The sequence below is a fragment of the Zootermopsis nevadensis genome, unplaced genomic scaffold (assembly GCF_977971745.1).
Source record: "Zootermopsis nevadensis isolate Lab colony 2312 unplaced genomic scaffold, Znev_1.0 Znev_ptg000002l, whole genome shotgun sequence".
Taxonomy (NCBI): Eukaryota; Metazoa; Arthropoda; class Insecta; order Blattodea; family Termopsidae; genus Zootermopsis; species Zootermopsis nevadensis.
In genome coordinates, this window is record NW_028259134.1 from 4,338,343 (window position 1) to 4,356,191 (window position 17,849).

Genomic DNA, 17,849 nt, shown 5'->3' on the forward strand with positions numbered 1-17,849 from the left:
ACGTTCTTGGCAGATGATCCAGAAGTGGTTTGCCATTGCCTTCTTCTGTGTGTGAATGGGATGCAACGGAGAAACCGGGGAAGCCCCCGGAGGAAAACTCCGTGTTGCCTAGACCACGGCCTTGCCCAACACAAGTTATAAATAATGTTTGTTGTTACAGAGCACATGTTTCTTTACGCTACGTTCAGAACACAGTTGCGTCGGACCACGTTATGTTCAATTAACACTTTCTCTCATTTTAGTACGTAACATAGTCATTCATAAATGATGCAGATATCGCTGTAATGTGGAACAGATTTCAAATTGTGTTTGAAAAGATGTGAAATATAAGCGCTATTGAATTATACCAAAGTTGTATGATGATATTGAGGTAACACCGAATTATTAGAGTGAAAAGCGATCGATATTTCAGTTTTGTTTTATGTCGATGAAGAGGTAATAATTCTACATCGCAGCATCCTACCGTGTACCGTAATCTTAATGCATTTTATTATCGTCACTCGACCTCACACCATTCGGGAATAGCAGACTGGGAACACGACACAGTTACAAAATACCATCACGAAAGAAAATCTCGTACATTCGTTTCAAAGTTTTAAACATTTTAGAACTTATATATATTTATAAAAATATTTCATAGTAACCTTTCAGAATAAATTCTAACATGATATAATCGCTTGGTATTTAATAATAGAACAGTGACCACAGAGAACATAGCTGATAGCAAAGTATACACGAAAAACTTATTTCGACGTAAAAACGAGCATTAGTTAAATAGTGTAATAACGTGCGTAAACGTGACGACAGTTTAAAACATGAAGAAATAAGATCAGTTTAAATTGTTGTTAAAACTAACATCTTTGCAACTGTTACTACTATCAGCACACCATTTCGGCGCCGAAGGACGTGACATGAATTTCCTCAGTATCTTCGGGATATCTTATCGCATCACCCACACTATAACAGTACTAAAATGTAAACTTTATAATGATTCAACTTCTCTGAAACTAAAAACGTTAACTGGTGTGGTATTTAAACAGTAAGAAACGTTCAATATTTGCTTTGTAACATCACAGCTCTTGATGTAATTATTTGTATGAGGATAAATTATGGCTCCGTCTACACCCGGTCCCAGCACACAGCTCTCTGCTCACTGCTTCTAGCCGTGGCCCATTGATAATTCATGGACGGATGGAGAAAGTTTGTGCATGTGGGGATTACGCATCTAACTCTTCCTGGAATAAAAGAGAAAGACTTTAATTATTCAACCACTCCGTTGTCATGAAATACTTAATTTAGTAATATTTTATGGAAACATGTGAGTCTACAGATTAAAGGAACAAATAAAAAACAAATTTATTCTCAATGTTGGCCACATCACATTGCAAACAGCAAGAGGCCGTCATTGTAATAACACCACATTGAAATATTTCGCATAATTTATATGTCTCGACGAGCTATTCACATGCATTTTTATCAGTATTGATCTTTCAGTTGTTCGGGATACACTGATCGATCAGTACTTTAATATCAACGCGTTACAGTTATTGGAACGCGTATGAACAACGCTGGTAATTTCTTATTCAAAGATTTCCACCGAATCGTAAAAATTTGTTACGCCCACTGTGTCACCGCCATATTGAACTCTCATTCTTCGTGAATGTAATCTCTTCCACGTCTATATTGGGTCATAGATCGCTGGTTTCCTTTTAATTCTTTAAATCCGTTATAATTTTCAGTGCTACCAACATTACTATAGACAAGAATTGTCTTTTCAGTCAACTTTTACCTCGTAGTTTTTTAAACGCTGAGTTCTCTAGGTGTATCAGAGCTCGTTTTTATTTTACATTCAATAACAAGATTTCTAGGGGAAATGCATTGTGTATTGACTTAATTGTTAAGTAAAAATGATTTTTGAAAGTATTTCAAGTGATGCTATTCTTCTCAGTTGTACTTCTGCGTTATCATCTGAGTCATGAGAACTTCAGATCGCATCTCAACGTAAATCAGTATCTACAGCAACCATTATAAATAAAATCTTAAAACAATTAGGTATTCATTTCTATTGTTCCTTATTTTACTGGTACCTATAACTCTGCAAAGATGAACTGTATGAAACTGGTAAAATGACTACTACTCTCTGCTGTATTATCGGAAGCGTAATGCATTCCAAATACCATCAAAAGTAACGAGCTGTAGACCGCTCTTGTAGCCTACACGTTCATCTCTTTCCTTCCTATATCCGATGGGTTGTGTACGAGGCTTGTCTGTACATAAATCATCATACCGATGTGTTACGAACTGAAAGATGTAATCCCCATGATAGACATTCAAATGGTTTCGTTTAGTTTTCATGACATATATTTCCAAATCCGTAAGCCGTGTTGCACGATGTTAAAGCAGGAAATCTCCATACTGACGTCAGATTTTGACATATATCGTTATTAAGTAGCATCTACAAGAACAATAATACTTCAGAAATCTGTATATTTTGCATGCCTTTGCTATAAACTCTAGTATGATGACGTTATTAAACATTGTTCAACGAAAATTAGCGCAGTAATCAGATCAGGTATCGTTCTGTGTGATTTAACAAACACGAGGAAGATGATAAATGAGTTGAAGAATTTCGTCGTAATGTCGCAAAGAGACCACTTGGCATACTTAAGCTTAGATGGGGACAATATTAAAATGGATAGTAATGGATTAGGGTGTGAATTTCACCCAAGTGGCTCAGGAAAATGCCCAAAATCGAGTGTTTTTAAACATGGAGATGTACGTTGGGATATGTAAGAGATAGAGATAGAGAGCAGTGTCGCTGACAAATTTCGTGCGCCGCGTATTTATCTCAGTTAGTTGTGAAATACGTATTAAGTTTTTGTAAAAAGCTTCACGCTTCAGAATGTTAAGCACAGTTTCTAGACACAGATGTGAACTGCCATGATAGCTACTGTTCAAATAAAAATGCGATAAAAATACGTAAAAATGTTTGGCACAAATTTAAAAAAAAAAACGCATCGAAAATTTGAAGACCACGTTGATTATTGTTAACAACCTAACCTAAGAGGTTCAAACGGTAACTGCTTTGATTTTTATCCTAGACGTGTCTTTGAAACGGAGACGAACACAACCATTTTCAGGACGTTTGATGAATCATTATCGTAATTACAGATTTATGTAATTAAATCGCGGCCTATGGGCTTGACGGCCTGGGTTTGGCCCCCGGCAGAACAGTATCTTTTGGCGAGACGTCAAGTTCTCAGCAGAATACGTGGGACGTCACCTCAAAAGTCCTGGTTCTTTGCCACGATATCCATACGTGCTCTGGGGCTCTGATGATGGAGGCATCAAGGACCTCTATAACATCGGTAAACGTCTATCAGACTACACGGCGCAACAAGCCAGAAGACAGACATATTAGGCCAACAGAAATTTTCAGGGACACTTTTGATTAATTGGTGTGAGCAGAGTCCTAGCAACCAGGGTGACCTCGACTTAAGTCATTGAGGTGTTGGTGAGTGTTACCCGGAGGCGGTGGGGTGGACCTTCTTCTGGATTGACTTTTGTATCGTAGTACGTAGTTAAGCTTGGATTTTACGTAGTGAACTGTGAAGATGACAATGTAAGAAGATAAGTTTATTCAACATTTCTTGCCTTAGTTAAACAGTTGTAAAATGTTGAAACAGAATACATTTTCTCAGAGAACTTATGACTTGGTTAAAGAAAATTATTGAAACAAAATGACTGCTTTAAATATAATCTTATGTTTATGTGGGACCATGTACTTTATCCCAATAATTAGGATATAAGCAGCACTAATAACGTCATGAATAGGTGTGTAGCTCACACAGTACATTCAGAGACGTTTACGTTTCTCGGAATAAGTAAAGAATGTTTCTTCAAACACAGTCAACCGACTGTTCTTTGTATCAGAAGTATGTTAAATTATACCTCCTTAAAACTTACAAATAGGTAAATAGGTTATTATTTGTCTATATGAACTTTGAAATTCGTTCAATAAACGTCTCTTTTAAAATTGTTGATGTAGATAAAATGGAACAGCCGCGATGGTTTTATTACCATGTAACTGGAAACTTCGTATATTTCTTCCTTCGTCGCATTCCCGCCTGTCTACATCCGTCGTTGCGTCTACAGGCAGACGTAGAAAATACGTCTTCCTTTGCATTCAATTCCAAATGTTCACCACGCGTACAAGGATTCGAAGTTCCCAGCGAAAGAGCAGTCATTACTCACTAGAAGGAAAGAAACACAAAGACCCTTACCTTTTCCCAGTTCTCAGTTGTTAAGAAAATGTCGACAGTCTTGTGATCGAACTCAGGCACGAGTCAGTTTGCTCACTAAGTCATAACGTCCTTTGAAATGCGTAACAAGTCTTTGTGTTAAAGGTGCAAAAAGGATGTATGTCCCTCAACTTACTTCTTCTCTCGTCTTTTATGGTATTATATTCTTAGTATGCTTATATAGTAGAGATTAATTCTTATTTGAAGACGTTCAACCTAGGGGAGTTCTGTTTGGATATGTAATGACTCTGTATCACCTGCAGTGATTATTGAGATTACGATAAGATAAAAGACCTGGAATGAGTGACAGATCATTTATTATTTTCAGGTATTAACTTGGCGTTTGTTTGAGAGGCCTTATCAAGACAATGAAAAATACATAAGTATATTATGGCCTGAGCTTGCTTTGCAGACGTGTTTATGAAAATTAATTTTACGGACTCTGTAGGTTAAGAAATACATCGAATTAATTTTCTCAGCTGTACAAGTAAATCCACGTTTCATTGATCTCAAAAGTTCTTTAACACTTTAACGAAAGCTAGCCATTGGCTTTTATCCTAAGAATTTTTAATCCAATTTGCACCTTCGCATACATTTGCTTCAAATCAACATTAACACCAGTTGCCCCCCCCCCCCCCCCCAATGTGCTAATTGTCTCATTTATATCATCTTTCATATACATTACGTAGCCCTTCATTATGTGATTTTCTCCATCACACTTGATTCTTTCATAAGACATTTTGTTACCAAACACCCTCAATTTCTCACCTTCCTTTACAGTGAGAGATTAAGTTTCACGTCAATACGAGACTGTCTTCATGGAACAAAGTCGTTCTTTTTCAGTCACGAAATTTTTTCCCTTTTATACAACATGAAGGTTTCTTACTGTGTCCACAAGAGCCCGCCACCGTTCCGTATCCCGAACCACATGAATGCAGTTCACACGCCCCAACCCAAATTCCTTGACACCGGAGATGGCTATATTCTGAGTTGTAGAGCCGTGTAGAAGTTTACCAACATTTCACAGGTCCTTACTGATGATGAAGACAGCAAGGACCTCTGAAATGTTGGTAAACTTCTAGCAGACAACACGGAGCTATAACCCGGAAGACAAGCCGTCTTTATCCTCAATCTGCATTCTTTTAACGTGAAAGATATTTCCACACCTGTACAGAACAACACGATTAATTATGGTTGGTTGTATTTTAATATTGACGATGTTAGATAGCAGACGAAAGAGAAGTTTTTGAAAATCTTGGAGAAAGTATTCGTACAATTTAGATTGTTCCTCGATTTCCATGTTAATGCAATTATTTTTTTACCGTTTATTCCAACTTCGCCACATTTTCAGGTAGTTTCTTGGGTACCTCTGTGCAATATAATAATTTATTCCTGTAATCTAGTTACGAAACTTGAAGAAAGGCCTGTACTCAGTTTAATCTGCGTTCACTTGCAGACTAGCCTTTATTAGCATCGAATATAACCTGTTTTTTTGTATATTTTTGAGATGATAAAGTTGCGTCATATTGTGATAAATATATATTTGTTTAAATCTTGTCGGTCAAATCACAATAAAATTCATATTAAATATTAAAATATTACTGAAATTAACATTTAAATATTTAAAATGATGTTCTCTATCGAAATGTTCGATTTACATTAGAACATCACTTTTTACACGACATGTTTCAGTTCTAAAAGAACCATCTTCAGGTGTATAAAATTATATAAACTTAAATATAATTTCTTAAATGCAACTTTTAGTCAGATGTTTATCGGATTTCAAATGAAGTTTTCTTCCAGATTTTATTGTATTTTTTAATATCGTATTCGAAGTTGTTCTGTATATGTACGTCGTGCTTAACATGATTTTGTGTGGGTGAATGTTTTGTTGTTGTTTTTTATGTCATCCAGAAATGAAGTTGTGGAGGAGTTATGTCCGTCTGGAACAACTTCGAATACGATATTAAAAAATACAATAAAATCTGGAAGAAAACTTCATTTGAAATCTGATAAACATCTGACTAAAAGTTGCATTTAAGAAATTATATTTAAGTTTATATAATTTTATATACCTGAAGATGATTCTTCTAGAACTGAAACATGTCGTGTAAAAAGTGATGTTCTAATGTAAATCGAACATTTCGATAGAGAACATCATTTTAAATATTTAAATGTTAATTTTAGTAATATTTTAATATTTAATAGGAATTTTATTGTGATTTGACTGACAAGATTTAAACAAATTGTATATTTTTGTTTTAAATCTGTAAATTAACATCATCAGAATTGATCAGAAACTAATGTGTTCCACTGAGTTTGTTTACTTAAGTTTTCTTAATGATCTCATCTTAAGCAGAACGAACAGTGCGTCACGTGGTTTCTCGTTCTAACTGTCCAACGCAATTTTCTCCGAACGTACGGAAGATAACATCAAGTGCGAAATCGATTTGTCATTTGTTTACTCAATTTAAGGAAACACGAAACGACTTGGGTTCAAAATGGCCGTCTGTAGATGAGGATGCCTTGTGTACTTCAGAGCAGTCTATCGGCCTTAGCAGTTTGCAACGTTGCATGCCCAAAGCCACGAACACAACGTGTTGCATAAACGGTTCCTTTCTTTTCCCTGACGTGGCGTCACGGTATAGGAAGTGTTGAAACAGCCACACAGTTTCAAGGCCACTGCGCATGCCCGACGAGGAAGAACGGAAATTTGATTCTTGAACATTTCGTAAGAAAGTTTATGTTATACCTTAATTAAGTGAAAGACTAAACTTAAGCACAGATGACCCTGTATAATTAAGGAGTCGTTCAGAAAAGAAAAATTATAATATGCTGGTGTCTTCTGGGAAGTAATTTCAAAACCTTTGTAAAGCTTAAATTTCACATGCATATTTACTGTGACATGAAGTAAATTAGTTAAGCGTTTTGATGGCTTCTTGCCTGGAAGTGTGCATACTTAGCACATAACTGTTCCTCTAGGCTGTATAGATTTCAACGTGAAAGTCCTTCCCCCTACGAAGACAATACGTGATTCACTGCCAACCTAATGTTCATAGAAACTTGACATCACCTCAGATTAAATCCTCTCATATACTTTACTTAACATAAATACATGAAGCCTCTAGCTCATCAGCTTTTCGAGTCTTATCATATTTCCTCAGATTCCGTAACTTAGAACTACGTACAAAGGACACTGAAAATGTTACATAACTTGTAGTAATAATTTACCTTTGTTTCTGATTTGAGTTAATAGTAACTCATCATCTTCCGGTCTCTCTCGTTCCCATAAACTTCTGGACAAAAAATTGTGGCTGCAATTTTTGCAGTTAACCTTTCGCGTGGGGTCTTGTCATCTTTTTATCTGTTCCCTCATCACATTAATAAGGACTTTTGATTCATTTCTACACATTGATAACAAAAAAAAAGCACTTTGTAGTTCCAAACCCATCCACTCGTGGCGCATCTGTATTTTATATTAATTTAAATTGTTATGTCAGACGTATTTTTGTCAAAGACACCAAATTGTCTGCTCAGTTTGAAGAACTTCAAAAATATATAGACTCTTCCGAGCCGTGCCAGTAAGTACGACAGCAAATCGAATGTGAATATCATATTTATTTTGGACACCTATATCCGGCAGCGAAGATGTGAAGGAAACTCTTTTTTGAGCTGGCTGCCATCTTCCCTCCCCCCTTATCATTCTCCCAGTGTGATTGTTATGTTGGCTCAAACAATAGTTTTAACTGTACAATTGCATTAGCCCGTTATTCGATATGATTCAACATTTATGTCTGCAAGTTTTACCGAGAGTAACAGGGAAATGGATACCGGATGTATATTGTGATATTTGAAACAGGATATGTAATTGTTATTTGTATGTAAAGGGAATGTAATCCTGTAAATACTTGATAACGAGCAGAAAGTAATCATCGGTATTATTCGTATTATCACTGTGTTGTCGGTACTGCATTGGCGAGTGTAGAAATTCGAGGGATGCTAGCATTACGTTTATTTGTAAGATTTGAGGTTTTCACAGCGATCTGGTCGATGTTTACCAACGTTTCAGAGGTCATACTGCCTCCGTCATCAGGGCGATGATCGCCCTGATGACGGAGGCAGTATGACCTCATAAACGTCGGTAAACATCGACCAGACTACACAGCGCAACAACCCAGAAGACAGAAATCTTCATAATCACCGCCCTGATGACGGAGGCAGTATGACCTCTGAAACGTTGGTTAACATCGACCAGACTACACAGCGCAACAACCCAGAAGACGGAAATCTTCATTACGTTTATTTATCTATGATTTGCTTCTCCTTTGAAATCTTATTTAAAGTTTACTCGTTCCAGCCTCACTTTAGAGAAATCGTTTTATTTTCCAAAACACGTACTTTGGAAGCATTTTTGTTTTCTATATTATATAACAATATTATATACGAAGTATAAATTAATATTTTAACCCTTAAATGACCCGTTTGAAGACCTGACATGTAATAAGATGTCCAGATTCCAGAGTCTCAGTAACAGATCTCAATTATCTTGGCATGGACTGAATCAGAGGTCTAGTATAAAGTTTGAGACGAAAAACCTTTATCCCAAGCATCTGACACAGGGGTCGAGAGAGCACCCGGGTCTCCTACGTAGTTTTTTAACTTAAATCCAAGTGATACCAGTAGGGTTAATATCAGGCTCTCGTGGCAGCCAGTCAATGATTTTGGCATCGTTCTGGCGCTATAGCTTTCACTGGAAAAACACGAGAAACGTGAATGGAGGAGTGGCCTTGTTGGAACTGAATTACTCTATGGGGATGAAGGACACTTGGTATCATAACGCATTTTAGAATGTGGTAATGTTGAAAGCCGTCTGGGTGTTTTGTACGATGAAGTGTTCAGAGAGAGTTTCAGCACAAACAACAGGTAGATACAAGACCACTCTATATGGATGTGGTCACACATTGAGGGTTGTAATTCACCCCGTAGTCTGTAAACTAAAACCGATCTACCATTTTCCAAGCTAAATGTAGATTTGTCAGATAATATTACCTTGTCCCAATGGCGATCCAAATTGCTCTCAGCAAATGCTAGGCGGTGTAATTGATGTTTATTGGCGACTACAAGCTTTACCGCGGGCTGTCCTTATCTGAAAATAGCTTCTTTTAGTCTAGAAATAACCGCACGTTTCTGTCAGGCAAGTGGTAGCCGCCTCAAGCTGCCTTCCTCTGGCGAAAGGTTTCCTTTTAGCCTGACAGAACCCTCGTAGGATTTCAGTTTGTTAAATTAACCGCAGGCTCACTGATGTTCACCTCATAAGAAGCCAGAAATGACAACTGTGATGAAATTCATAAAGGCCGATTAGCGGAAAAATTGCGTTTATTATTCTTGTAGCACAGAGTGTTAACAGCCAGAGCCTGCGAGCTGCAGAAATGTTGTAGACATAATAATTGAAACTGTGAAGGACGCAAAAATGTCGGATGAAACCGAAACAAGTACCAAACTTCGGATCGAATATCCTTACGAGTTCATTTGCCTATTCCGAAAAAAGACGATATATAAGTTATTTTGTTTCGTAATGTTCCTCAACAGGTTTTTATTCAATCTGTGTATATTTATATTACTAGGAACACCCTCACGTTTGTATCTTATAAATTAAACTTGGTGTGGCGAAAAGGATTCACTCCATATTATACAGTTAGAACAAACGTCATCTGTTAACGATGACACAAAGCAATGTTGCAATACGCACACCGAATGAACCTCGTGCGACTTCCTTTTGCGAAATATCCCATCTGTTTACATCACTTTCGTTCTTAATGTACAGTTTATTTAACGACGTGTTTCCAGTATTACGACTATTAACACTGTTAAATGACACTATTGCCATACGCATTTCAACCTCAAAAGATCATTATCAGTGGCAACTGGGATATTAATTCGTTTAACCAAATGGTTCAAACTGGATTTAGAAATAAATAAGGTGTTTCACAAAAGTTATTTCAAACGATACTGCACTAGATGTTGTTATTCACAGAGTAGAACTAGATTAGAGGATGATAGTCAATAATGAATTGGAAAGGATGTGGAAGGAAGCAATCGTGGATTTTTTGAGGTACTGTTCTGAAATTTCCCTGGAGGGACTGAAGAAAACCACGAGGATAGTTTTTTAATGAGACGAAGTAAAGCGGTGAAATTCTTAGCCACGCCTTGCTTGAAAATATCTGATACTTCATTTCTAAATATCAGTTTAAATCATGCAGTACGCTTGTTAGATTTGAGGGAGTATAATATTAAAAAGGTATGTTCGATACCTATAGTCCCGTAAGCAGCATGACTTCACTGTGTTGTTACTGAGCGTGATGTGACAAAGAAATGACGTAATCGTTCAAGTAATCGTGTTTTGTCAGAGATGCTTCAGAAGTTGGGGAATGTATATCAGTTGTGTCAGACTCATGTATTTACGAGGCGCGTCCTCAAAGTAAGTTTCCCACTCGTCCCACAGCTAGCAAACCTTATATTGCGCGAAGCGACTGTGCGTACGTGATAGAGCAATGACGTAGCATGGCGCATGCACTAACGGCACCTCCCGCGTTCTCACAGTAGCATCGTTGCAGCTGTTGAAGATGGAGGTTCTTATTCCAGCTCCCGCCGACTGTGAAGTGCGGTCAGTGATAACGCTAGGCCGCACACGGCTCGACGGACAGCAAGTCTCCTGCAAGAGTTCAGCTGGGAGGTGTTTAATCATCCACCCTACAGCCCGGACCTCGCTCCCAGTGATTTCCATCTTTTCCTACACCTCAAGAAATTCCTGTCCGGTCAGCGTCAGCGTTTTGAGAATGACAGAGAGGCGGAGATGGTTGTCACACAGTGGTTCCAATCCCAGGCGGCAGACTTCTACGACACAGATATTCAAAAGTTGGTCCCACGGTATGACCAATGTCTCAATTCCGGTGGCGAATATGTTGAAAAATATCTGGACACTTGCTGTATCTGTTGCAATAAATTTTTCCATGAAATTGTGTTTTGTTTCTGTAAACGGCCCCAGGGAAACTTGCTTTGAGGACGCGCCTCGTATTATTGTCCGACACTTAAAGGATAAACTGTGGGATGTGTCTGTGTGGATAGGATTTAGCTGGCAAAGGACAGCGAGTATTGGAGGACTTTCCTTAATTATATGAATAGACACGGATTTCTTAAGAACATCTTGGTTATTTAACTAGTTTTGTTACCCTGTCTAGATGTTTCTTCTCAGCTAGGAAACAGGCCATGTTTTATCAACATCAAAAGCATCTGCTCACCGAAGTAGTACTTATTTCTTTAGTGTTATCTGTATAAAGTGTCACATATTTTGCTTGTCAGAGTAATGTTTAGATTTTGGTAGTTATTAATGCTGTAACTCTTGATTTCTGAAGTCTACAGTAATCGCTTCATATTAGATTCATGGATAAGTCGATAATTGTTCTACAGTAACTTTGTTTATACGTCTAAATGTGTGCAAAATGAAACACTTGTGCAGTTTGTCCTAACGAATGAAGTGAACGGATTACGATCCTGTATGTGATTCAGTTCTGTGAATTTTTGTTGGCATTTCTTATATTCGTGACAATTATACGAATTTCAGTAGAATTTAATCTGTTAGGTGTACACTACAAGGCCATTGGGCTAAATGCAATTTTTACGTAGGCAACCTCTCTATTAACCAATACCCTCTTCAGATTCAATATTTCTGTCAGTGTGGCATGTTGTCATGGATTACCCGCATAACAGCTAGTTTTAAGTTCAAATATAAATTAATTCTGTAAAAAATCTTCTTCAGAACTTGTGTAGATGAAATATTGTAGGTATTTCATGTTTCCTGAGACTTACTTGTCCAGCCCACAGTGACCTTTACCATTTAAATATCTTTAGAGTCTTCAACTCCGTGCATATATTACGAAATTCCTATCCTCCATTCCCAGTTTCTTATCATTTAGCGACTCCAAGAACTGCTTTCCGATAAACTACGTTTTCATCTGAGAACTGCTTCGTAGGGCAGATAAAACGACGGTATATAATTCCATTGTCGAAATCTCCATTCGAAATTAGCATTTTTTAATTACTTTTCCTCACTTCCCTGCTTCTTTGTGCAATGAAGAGAGAGCGAAAAATCTCTTCCTTCCTCAGATATCAACCGTTTCCTTTGCTCCGTGAAAGATGAATGGGGATCTTTTTAACCGTCGCTGAATCCCGAGCCTTAATCTGCGTTTATCCAGAATAAAATGTTGCAAGAGAGACAAGGACAATTTGATTATGCAGGTCGCGTGTACCGGGATTGAAGCTTGGCAGAGGTTGAATGACACAAGACGAAGACACGAGGTTACAGTGTGATTTCAGCTTATCCTGTCAGTTTGTCGTCTTCCTTGTTACCAGTACGACTGCGGACACGCCCAGTCTGTCGTCTGAAACAAATATACGCCTTAAACTTCTCTAGAGTGACTGTGAAAAATCTTATCATTCAAGCTATAAAAATCTACGTCCGAAAGTGGATATTATGTGGGTTGTTTCACCATGCAATGTGGTAGAAGCTTACCGACGTTTCAGAAGTACGTGCTGTCTCCATGATCGCACTTCTAAAATATTAGATATTGTAGGTGCGTCATATTGTGATTTTATTTAAAAATAGTATTAAAATATATTAAAATTGTCCGTCAATCACAATAAATTAATATAAGATAATTAGATGGTTAAAATATTATCCTTTGTTCCGTATCGAGTACTCGATTTACATATGAAACATTCTCGACATGTTTCGGCTTTCATAGAGCCGTCATCAGGTGTACGTTATAAACTCTTAATTCAATTACTAATTTTTAATTTTCTTATCATTTCTTCGTTTTTCACATTGTATCAACATTTATTGTTGTGTTATATATCATTGATGCAATCGTATTGTAGGAGTGATGTTAATGCTGCGTATATTGGTCTGTGAATTTAATTCACAGACCAATATACGCCTGATGACGGCTCTATGAAAGCCGAAACATGTCGAGAATGTTCCATATGTAAATCGAGTACTCGATACGGAACAAAGGATAATATTTTAACCATCTAATTATCTTATATTACTTTATTGCGATTGACGGACAATTTTAATATATTTTAATACTATTTCTAAAATATTGGTAAACTTCTACCAGAAGACAGTCATATTTACACTCATAGCCGTGAAAACCTAAAATATTGCCTTGATAGTAGGTGTTTCGATAGGTTTGTGATTGACGCAGTCATCACGTGACAAATTTGGCGACTGAGAGCTAAGAGCTAATAGTTGTCTTGTTTGGATTGAAGAACACAGTGCGTCTTCCTAGAAAGTTGTACGCTTCTGTTGCATCCTGACTGCCGGTAGGAACTGATGTCCCACCACCAGCCACGACAATATTTTTCTGATACGAGTTAAGAGTTAGATATCCGATGGAACTGCTTTAACATGCCTTAGAATAAATTAGACTTCCGTTATCTGAGAGTTTATTAAAAGAGCGAGTGTCTTTAGGATATGCCTAGAAGTAAATGTAGACAAAAATAAATACATGGGCGTAATACGGGATCAACATCAGAAAGAATGGCAGAACATAATTATAATTAACACATCATTTGAAAAAGTTTTAAAATTTAAGTATCTGGGAACAACATTAACATATAGAAAGGAGGTCCATGAAGAAATTAAGAGTAGAATACATTTAGAAAACGCTTGTTTTTATTCGATTCATCTCGTTTTCTATCCAAAACACTAAAAATTAGGATATATAAAACAATAATTTTGCCTGTTGTCTTGTATGGTTGTGAAACATGGTCTCTTACCTTAAAGGAAAAACTTAGATTACAAGTGTTTGGAAAAAAGGTGCTCAGGAAGATATTTGGTCTTAGGAGGGATGAAGTAAGTGGGGAATTTAGAACATTGCATTACGAGGAGCTGCGTGAATTGTACGTGTCACCTAGCATAGTGAGGACAGTGAAATCTAGGAGCCTTCGATGGGCTATACATGTAGCACGTATGAAGAAGTAAGGAGTGCGTACAGAATTTTGGTGGGAAATCCATCTGGAAAACGACCATTGGCCAGACCAAGAAGGACGTGGAACGGTGACATCAGGATAGATGTTAGAGGTGGGGATGGTAAATTAATGGGGTTTGTTCAGGATCGTCTCCGGTGACGGGCTTTGGTGTTGTCGGTGGTGGACCTGCGGGTTCTGATACCAGGGAGCTAGTTAGTTAATTAATCATTAGGATATACCTCAGTCTGCATTAATATTGATTTGGACTTCTTTTTACAGAATGCAGTTAAAAATAGTATTAAAATATCTTATAGAATGCAGTTAGTTTCGTGTTCAAAGGCGACATTTCGGGAAGAGAAGGTTCTGTGAGATAACGAGACGCTGTGGACGTGACTTTGAATGTGAAATTCGCAGAGTAACTCGTTTGTCATTCAGAGTTTGCCGAAAACACGTGTCAGACGGACGTAGCCGAATTGGCAGGTTAGGTTGAACGCTCTGTCATTGAGATTCGTACAGGCCTTGTGGTACGAAAGCTTGACGTCACAGCCGCCTTGTTGGAAGAGCCTATCAGTTCGCTGCATTTCTTCAGAATGTTTAGGTTTATTCGACCTCGTTTGGTTTTAGCGTTGGTCTGTCTTCGCTTATAGAATTCACTACAAGTTCCTACATGAAAGCTAGATACATAAACCAACAAAATGAATGCGAATTTTATTTTTGTGAAAGGATTAGGGTGTACGAACCAAAGCAAACGTATCACAGCGTCAGCAACGTGTTTTGTCCTCTCCGGAGTCCAGATTACTGCAGCGAAGAAGTTCCTGGCACGCCTTGTTGCCCAGATCCTCAACATGATTATATTCCCTGTGGCTGTGGACGGGGTCTACCGGAGTGCCCAGTTCATAGAAATAATTCTTAGTACCAAGTCAGGCAGCCTAGTGTTAAGCGAAAGGTCGATTACGATAGGAACACTGTTTTCTATATTGTCCGTTGTCTGAGGTACATTTAATAGCCAAAACACGACGTTTCGGCATTTGGCTCTACTCCCGAATTACCATGTATGTCAATGCAATCTCAGACGATTTGCATCGTTCAACACAATCTTTTTGTATTGGATCAACAAAAATTTATAAAATCAAAATTTTCAGAATTTTCCATTAATTATTCCTAGTGGCGCTTGGAACTCGGAATTTCGCACAGCAGCCATATTGGTATTAGCGATGGTAGCTAATGAAAGGCTACAAACTGTAGTGGTATTATGTTCGTACAAAGTTTTATGATGATTTATCAGTTGGTCAGAAGTTATCACACAGTTAAGGCGGGCAGACATCAAACTCTGCGGTCCCGTGTCACCAGTGTGTTTAGCCAAGTTTTCACTCAGCTGAATCAAAACGCACCCGGTGTTGGTGAAACCACCAAAAGAGTTGAAATTTGTGCTCAGCTTAATTACAATTTGCAAAAGCCTGGTTAATATTGTAGTGTCCACAGAATAGCAGATGCTGCTACATTGTGATCTGCGTAATTTTACATGTCTCTTTTGATCCGAGTACCTTTCATAATTAACTTTTAACTTCTCCGGATATGTCAGCTGCCTCCGGATTCAACTGCTATGAAAAACATTCTTCTTCTTATTCTTCTCATTATAAATAATAATTTACGATATGAACGTATGGCCTATGATGGGGTTCCAACTTGTGTAATAATGTACTAATTTTTACGAAAATCGACCTAAACTCGCCACTGATTACAATCGATGATTGGTTCCCGCGTCAGGCCATTTTTCAGCACACAATAATAATGATAATAGCCCAGCAATTGTTAAGGTAAGTGATAACCAGTCTAAATTGTTCAGTAAGTGGTGAAAAATAAACACATTTGTTTTCCCTGTTACCAAACCCAGAGCATTAAGAAACAAACTCCAAAAGTTAAGTTGCATTAGAAATTAAAAGAAACGTAATTTCTGAAGTGAGTTTTGCGCCAACGCGGTGCCCGAATTTATAACTTGTGTTGGGCAAGGCCGTGGTCTAGGCAACACGGAGTTTTCCTCCGTGGCATCCCAACAATTGCTCCATTCACACACAGAAGAAGGGAATGGCAAACCACTTCTGGATCATTTGCCAAGAACGTATATGAACAGGTCCCAGTCAGAGAAAAGGATGGAAGGATCCTGTTCATATGGACCTGTCGTCAGATAGAACACTAAAATAATAATAATAATGTTAACGATGTCCATTATTTATATGTCTTGCTTTTAACAACTGCTCATGCGCGTTGACCTTCACCTGTTGAACGATAGTTTACCTTGAAGAAATATGCTATTAGTGTATTCCATGGCAACGTATTATTCTTGAGAAACAACAACTCTTTAAAGTTGGAAGCCATTCTTTCTGCTAATGTTTAGAAACACCAAATTAATCGTCATAACGAGTACGTACAGAGGAAAGGGTTAATTGTGTGTTCAGTATATCTGAAGCTTTTCTCGTTTTGTGATCCCAGAATATTTATGAGTGAAATTACTTCAGAATGGTGAGATTTCAAATTCTCAGGGCATCGATGATGGTTGTCTTCCGTGATATTGGTAAGAGATACCGGCGTTTCGGAGACTTTTCATTTCGAACAGAGTGTTAAAAACCGTGGTTTAGGAAGAAATTGTCTTTGTAATTCTCGTGTTTTTACCCGGAAACTCACAAGTGGAACTGCCCTGAGCACTTCAGATTCCAGTTAAATTCAACAGACTAGGTATTCTAGTCTGTCTAACAGAACATTCATTGCAAACGTGTGTGAGGTTCCTCCATCCCACCTCGGTTTATCACACACTGGACACATTCTTAAAATCAGATGGTATAAAACCTATTCGTTTTTGTGATCGTTAAAAGCACGGCCAATGCAGGAGCTGCAGTCAGTACCCAGTGATTGAAAACACGTCGTAATCGGATTTGGTATTACGGCTTTCAATTTTGGGATTGGTGCTAGATACAAGAATGCAGTTTGAGATTAGAACTTTCCTATCCGTACATTGAACATAGTTGAAAACAGAGGCCTATTTATTCTCCAGTTTTCCGATTCAACGCGACTGACACTTCCAACATACGAGGTGCGATCGAAAGGTTGCCAGACTGCGCGTATAAAAACCCGAACACTTATCTCAGGTATTAAATTCATCCATCACCCTCGAAGTAGTTCCCCTGGGAGTGAACACAACGATCCCAGCGCCGCTGCCAAGCCTGGAAGCATCCCTGGAAATCTTTCTTTGTCAGCCTGTCAAGCACCATCTGCGATTCTGCCTGAATCTCTTCTATCGTCTCAAATCTCCTTCCCTTTAGCTGAATTTTCATCTTTGGGAAGAGGAAGAAGTCACACGGAGCTTAGAAAGGAAGTTGGGGTCGGTTCTTGCAAGATCTTTGAGCTCCTCACAAACGAGAAGTCGATTCTGTTTCTGGTCCTCAGACAGGATGCGTCGCATGTGGAGTTCTTCCTTTAGAATCAGCTGACAGGTCCCATAGCCTATCCCAACAATTTCGCACG

At 38.0% G+C, this 17,849-nt stretch overlaps 1 protein-coding gene across 6 annotated transcripts in view; it reads left to right on the forward strand.

Annotated features, from left to right (window-relative positions):
* LOC110833858 (5-hydroxytryptamine receptor) overlaps nucleotides 1–17,849 on the forward strand; it is a 501,370-nt gene that overhangs the window by 215,067 nt on the left and 268,454 nt on the right. The window lies entirely within an intron of this gene.